The sequence below is a fragment of the Arachis duranensis genome, chromosome 4 (genome assembly GCF_000817695.3).
Source record: "Arachis duranensis cultivar V14167 chromosome 4, aradu.V14167.gnm2.J7QH, whole genome shotgun sequence".
NCBI lineage: Eukaryota > Viridiplantae > Streptophyta > Magnoliopsida > Fabales > Fabaceae > Arachis > Arachis duranensis.
In genome coordinates this window covers 2,755,349-2,761,619 of record NC_029775.3, presented here as the reverse complement: position 1 = coordinate 2,761,619, position 6,271 = coordinate 2,755,349, and the positions used below count along the sequence as shown (strand labels likewise).

General features: G+C 30.5%; 1 protein-coding gene across 1 annotated transcript in view; it reads left to right on the top strand.

Annotated features, from left to right (window-relative positions):
* The first annotated feature begins 6,004 nt into the window (after positions 1 to 6,004).
* LOC107482757 (uncharacterized) overlaps positions 6,005 to 6,271 on the top strand; it is a 2,975-nt gene continuing 2,708 nt past the window's right edge. The window contains exon 1 of the mRNA XM_016103324.3: positions 6,005 to 6,220. The gene's annotated coding sequence lies outside the window, so the exon portion shown is untranslated. The remainder of the gene's footprint in view (positions 6,221 to 6,271) is intronic.

The window sequence follows — 6,271 nt, the reverse complement described above, 5'->3', positions numbered from 1 at the left end:
GTTGCTCCTACTTTAAAAATATGGTTAAATATTTTTTTTCATTTCTAACGTTTTGGATCAAAATTAAAATTGTTTTTAACTTTTTTTTTAATTAATATCATCTTTAATTTTATAAAATGTTATAAAATTATTATTTTTTTAATTTTTGGATTAAAATACTTCTCATTATCATCATCATCTTTCTCCTCAGTTTTCTCACTCCCACTATCTCCATCATATTTACTACCATCTACATTATCACAACTCCATCCACTGCTGCCGCTAGTTCATTGGAGAGAGAAAAAGAGAAAAGTGATGCGAACAAAAGAAGGGGTTGCTGCTGCCATTGGGTTGTCATTGTTGTTACAGGGTCGTTGCTGCCATCGTTGGATCGCTGTCACTGGTTCATCAGAGAAGAGAGAGGCGGGAGGGATGGGTAGCTGCTGCTGCAGGGTCATTGCTACCACCGCTGGATCGCAGTTAGTTCATTGGAGAAGAGAGAGGGAGAAGCGATGCGAAAGAGTAAGGAATTGTTACTGTTAGGTCGCCACTACTGCCGCTGGTTTATCGAAAAAGAGAGAGAGAAGCGATGTGAATAGAGGAAAGAACTGGTTGTTGCTGCAGGGTCGTTGCTGTGGCCGCTAGTTCATTGGAAGAGAGAGAGAGATGATGCGAATGAGGGAGGGGTTGTTATTGCTAGGTCGCCACTACTGCCGTTGCACCCTTTTTCGCCGGCAAAGCCTTTTTCTTTCTTTTCTTCTTCTGGCCGGCAGTGGATGTGGTGGAGATAATGAGAAAGAGATGATGATGAAAGGTATTTTGGTCTAAAAATTAGGAAAATAATGATTTTATAACGTTGATAATGATATTAATAAAGAAAAGGTTGAAAACAATTTTAATTTTAACCCAAAATATTAAAAACAAAAAAATACTTAACCCTTAAAAATATTATATTTTTTGGAGTGGTATTATAAAAAGTGAAAAATATATGTTTTTAAATGTAACTTTGAATGGTTCATGCAAGACAACTCAACCCTCATCCCAAAAAATTAAAGGTAAGGGAGAGGAATCAATTTTATGAAGCAAGTTGGCTATAATTAATTAACTCCACAGTCCTCACAATAATATACATATTACAAGCCATGATATCTTTCCCAAAACAAAACAAAACTAAAAAAAGGCGTGAAAAGGACACACCCCTTTGTCTTCTATTCTTAACATACAGAATCCATTAAATCACATTATTTGATTTTATTTATTTTTTAATTATATTAAATTAATTGGATAATCGGGTTGATTTAGATTATGTAATTTCAAAATTAATATCCGAATCAACTAAAATCGAATTTAATCATAATTAACTCGACCGTATCTGATTATTTATGGAATCTAAAACTAATATAACTGATTTAAATTAGTGTTGAACGAGTAATCAGATTCTAGATAGGAGTCACTCAAATAAAAATACTAAAAACATCTTTTTTTTAAATATATTTTTTATTAATTAAAATTTAATATATATAATCGATTAAAATGTATTATTTTTGTTAAAATTAGATCAGACAAATTGATTTGGCCAAAAAATCAATATATCTTTATTTGAATGAGTTTTTACGTAATTTATTGAACATCCCTACTAGTTATGCCAGATAATATACTGATAAATAATCACTATTCTCTGTTGCATTGGACATGGCATCTATAGACTATAGTATGACACTGTTGTACGAATTAAGAGGATTGCCATCCACTGTTGGGTCATTCAGTTTATACTTTAAGTTCAATGGGCCATTGGGTTGGATTATGTTGCCATAAGGATCAGTTATTTGTAGTTTGTGCACTACACATGTTAATTGAGCAAATGTAAGACAGGGATAAAAATCATCCGCCTAGTACTTTTGGTCCAAAACAAGAGACCGAAAATATTACATGGACAAATATAAAATTGTTAAAAGAAAGTTTAATATTAGTATTTTTATTAAAATTTAGTTAATATTTAATTAATAAAAAAAATAATTTAATATTATTAGATATAATTTTATATTATTAAAAATATTAATAATAATTAATTAATAATTAAAAATCATAAAATTTACTGATCTTCTAACACTTCTTAATTATTAATTTTACGCAAAATAAAATTATTTAAACTTCATTTTTTTATATAAAAATCAGGTAAAATTATATAAAAAAAGAATTTAATCAATATACATTGATAATGTAAAACTATTTTAGTCATCCGCTAATTAAATTTAATTATTTAAATAACTATTTAAGTTTTTTTTTTGTCTAATGGAGAAATATAACAAAAAAAATCAAAAAATAAGACTAAGAATAGTGTTTTATACTTTTATATCAAAAAGGAGAAAATCTCAAGATTTTTCATATGATCAATCCATTGACTATAAAGATGTCTATCCAAGATATATTTTACCATGAAGCCAGCAGCCTGGTTAGCGGTTCTTTGGATGAGAATATAGCACTATAAAGATGTCTATCCAAGATTTTTATAGCACTCTTTTTTAACGGGTATTTTCTCCTAATAAAAAAATTCGTCATTTAAATTAATTTGAATTTTTATCAATATTAATTATTCATTATTTTTATTTTTTTTATATTTTTTCTATTGTTAATAATTTTTTAAATTGATATTTATTTTTGAACACTTAGATCATTAATTTTAGTGCCACAGATCACATTGTATCAAATTTGTTTGGTTCATTTCTTATACACAAATTTCTTCTATTATTATTCATTTATCGATTTTGGTAAAAAATTCATCCACTACACATTTTATAAATTCTATCTAATTTTCACCCATTACACCTTCAAATATATAACATTTTCGTTTAGGACACCTTTCTGGACAAAAGACTTAATCATTTAAATAAACATTTTTCTTTTATTTCTATGCATCATGATAAGACTTGTGACGTTTGTCATCTTTCTAAGTAAAAGAAACTTTCATTTTCTCAAAATTTTAACAAAACCAATACAAATTTTGATTTATTACATTTTAATATTTGGATCTGTTTCAACAAAATTCTATTATAATCATAAATCTTTTTTTACTATTATTCTTGATTTTAGTCGCTTTACATGGGTTATTTTATTAAAATCAAAAGGAGAAGTGCAAAATCATGTAAAAAAATTTATTACTTTAGTTGAAACATAATTCAATTCTAAAATCAAAACTATTCGTTCCGATAATGGACTAGAATTCATTTTACATGATTTTTATGCTTCAAAGGGCATTATTTATCAACGTAGTTGTGTTAAAACTCCTTTACAAAATGAAAGGGTAGAATACAAGCATCAACATATTTTGAATATAGCTCGTGCTTTTATGTTTCAATCTAATTTAACATCATCTTTTTTGTCTTATACTATTAAACATGTTGTTTATTTACTTAATAGAATTCCATCATCCGCAATTAATTTTAAAACACTATTTGAATTTTTATTTAAATCATCCACCAAATTATCATGACTTTAAAATTTTTGGATACTTATGTTTTGTTTCTACCCTAATGAGTAATGACAAACAGATCAAAATTTGATCAAAGAGCCAAAAAGGCTGTGTTCATTAATTTTCAACATGATTTTAAAGGATATATTGTTTATGTTTTAGAAGACAAAAGAATTGAGATTTCTAGAAATGTGATTTTTTATGAAATGATCTTGTCCTTAGTTACAAAAAATGTCCAATTCCATACACTCAGTCGAACATTGCCAAACACGCCTTCTAAAAAACAAGATTCAATTAGTCTTCCAGTTGGACCCTCACCCATATCCATTGACCCACTTCCATCAAATTATTTCTCTTCTCCAACAACCCCTCTTTCTTCCTCACCGAATTTAATTCAAGTCATACAACTTCTCCTCTTTCCGCAATAGACACTAACCCACTATCACCTCCCTCGTCACCTGAGCAACCCCATCTTTGTTATTTCGACCGATCTCACCGACCTCCAGCATATCTCTCTGATTACTTCTATAATTCTCCTCTCACCTCCACAAATCTCCTTCACTTAGAGTGTCGTTATCCTTTATCTTCAGTTATGTCTTTTTCTTCTCTTTCATCTTCTCATAATAAGTTTCTTTTATCTCTACATTCTGATGTTGAGTCAAAGTCTTTTAAGGACGTCAATCAACACTCTAATAGGCGTAGTGCTATGAAAGATTAGTTGGATGCTCTTGAGTTGAACAAAACTTGGCGTCTAGTTGATTGTCCTGCAGGTGTTAAGTCGGTTAGCTGTAAATTGGTCTATCACATTAAACGCAAACTTGATGGTTCAATTGATCGATATAAAGCACGTCTTGTGGCTAAATGGTTCACTCAGACCGAAGGTGTCGATTTCTTGAAAATCTTCTCCCCTGTTGTCAAGCATGCTACCATCAGATTAGTTCTGGCATTGATCTCTATGAAGCATTGACCCATATATCAGTTGGATGTCAATAACGCTTTCTTATATGGAGATCTTTTTGAGAATGTTTATATGACTTTGCCACCCAGGTTTACATCTCCTCAACCGAATTAATGCTGAAAGCTGCTGAAGTCACTGTGTGGTTTACGACAATCTAGTCGTATGTGGTATGACAAACTTTTTCATGGATATTAGCAGACCTTATCTGATTATAGTCTATTTGTTAAATTTACTGGTACTCAAATATCTATCCTTATAGTCTTTGTTGGCGATATTATTCTCACTGGTAATTCCATTTCTGAACTTGCTATCTATTTTGCATTAACACTTTCGAATTAAAGACTTGGATCCATTAAAAATTTTTTGGGTATTGAGGTTGTTCAATCAGCGAAGGAAATTTGCTTATCTTAGATAAAATATTGTCTTGATTTTTTGGAGGATTTTAGTTTATTAGGTGCGAAACATGCCTATGTTCCAATGGATAGTACCACACGACTATATTAAGACAAAAGTTCCTTGCTATCTGACCATTTTGCATATCGCCATTTGGTTGGACGTCTTATTTATCTCACTACTACTCTACCACACATCATGTATGTCACTCAATAATTAAGTCAATTTATGGCATCTCCTACTAAATCTCACCTTCAAGTTACTAAGCATGTGTTACGATATCTAAAAATTAGCCCCGACAAAGGACTTTTTTCTGAGAGAATCAGAAATTCAGCTTCTCGATTTTAGTGACTCTGATGGGTCGGGTGTTCCGACACTCGGCGATTTTTAATAGACTATTGTTTCTTCTTAGGCAGTTCTTTAGTCTCTTAGAAGACTAAGAAATAAACCACTGTTGCCTGCTCATCCACTTAAGCAGAACATCGTGCACTTGGTAACACAACTTGTAAACTTCAATAGATACTAAATGTGTTATAATTTTTACGCATTTCTCCTATCCGTCCACCATTTTTATATTGTGATAAATAGAGTGCTCTTTATATTGCTGCTAAATCAATTTTTCATAAACGAATCAAACATTTAGAGGTTGGTTCGACAAAAAGCTCAAGACGGAGTGATAAAACTTCTCCCTATTCCTTTTTATGGGCAGCTAGCTGACATCTTCATCGAGTATTTGTCTTCTTAACACTTCTATCTTAATCTCAATAAACTTAGTGTTTTTGACATTTTTCATCCTCCACCCCCTTACAGGAGCGTATTAAACTATTCTTCCACCTTTAACCCATGACAATAATAAAAAAATTTCACAGCTCACAAATGTACCGCAGATTAATATCACTTAAGTACGAATAGATAGATCATTTAATATTTTCCGAGTTAATTAAAGTGGCTAATGTAACAATATATAATTAAACAATAATATAAAATAATCTTTACTATGATTTTATTTAAATTAAATCTTAAGAATAAAAGATGATTACTAATATAAAAATATTTTATATAAAAATAATAATTAAGATATTAATAAACGTTATATTAAATATATCAAATTATAACAAATTTTAATCATTATTTTCACACAAAAATATTTTTATGGGAGTATTTATTACATTAGAATTTTCCTATCCCTTAGACGAGAGAGTTGCTCTAAACCCCCAAAAAAGGGGAAAAAAAAAAAGAAAAAGAAAAGAGGGAGAGTCCGAAGTGAAGAAGAAAGATAGGGCATGAAGGTGTTGAAGAATGATGCCTCAGCAGCCTCATATAAAAACCCCAAACCCAAACCTTTCTAACTTTCGCTTCTCCTCTCCCAAGTCGGCTTCTTCCTTCTGATTCGCGATTCCTCCTTCTTTTCTTCTTTCCAGGTATACTCTTCTTCATTGCGCACACCTATGCTTTTCAATTTTCCCCCAATC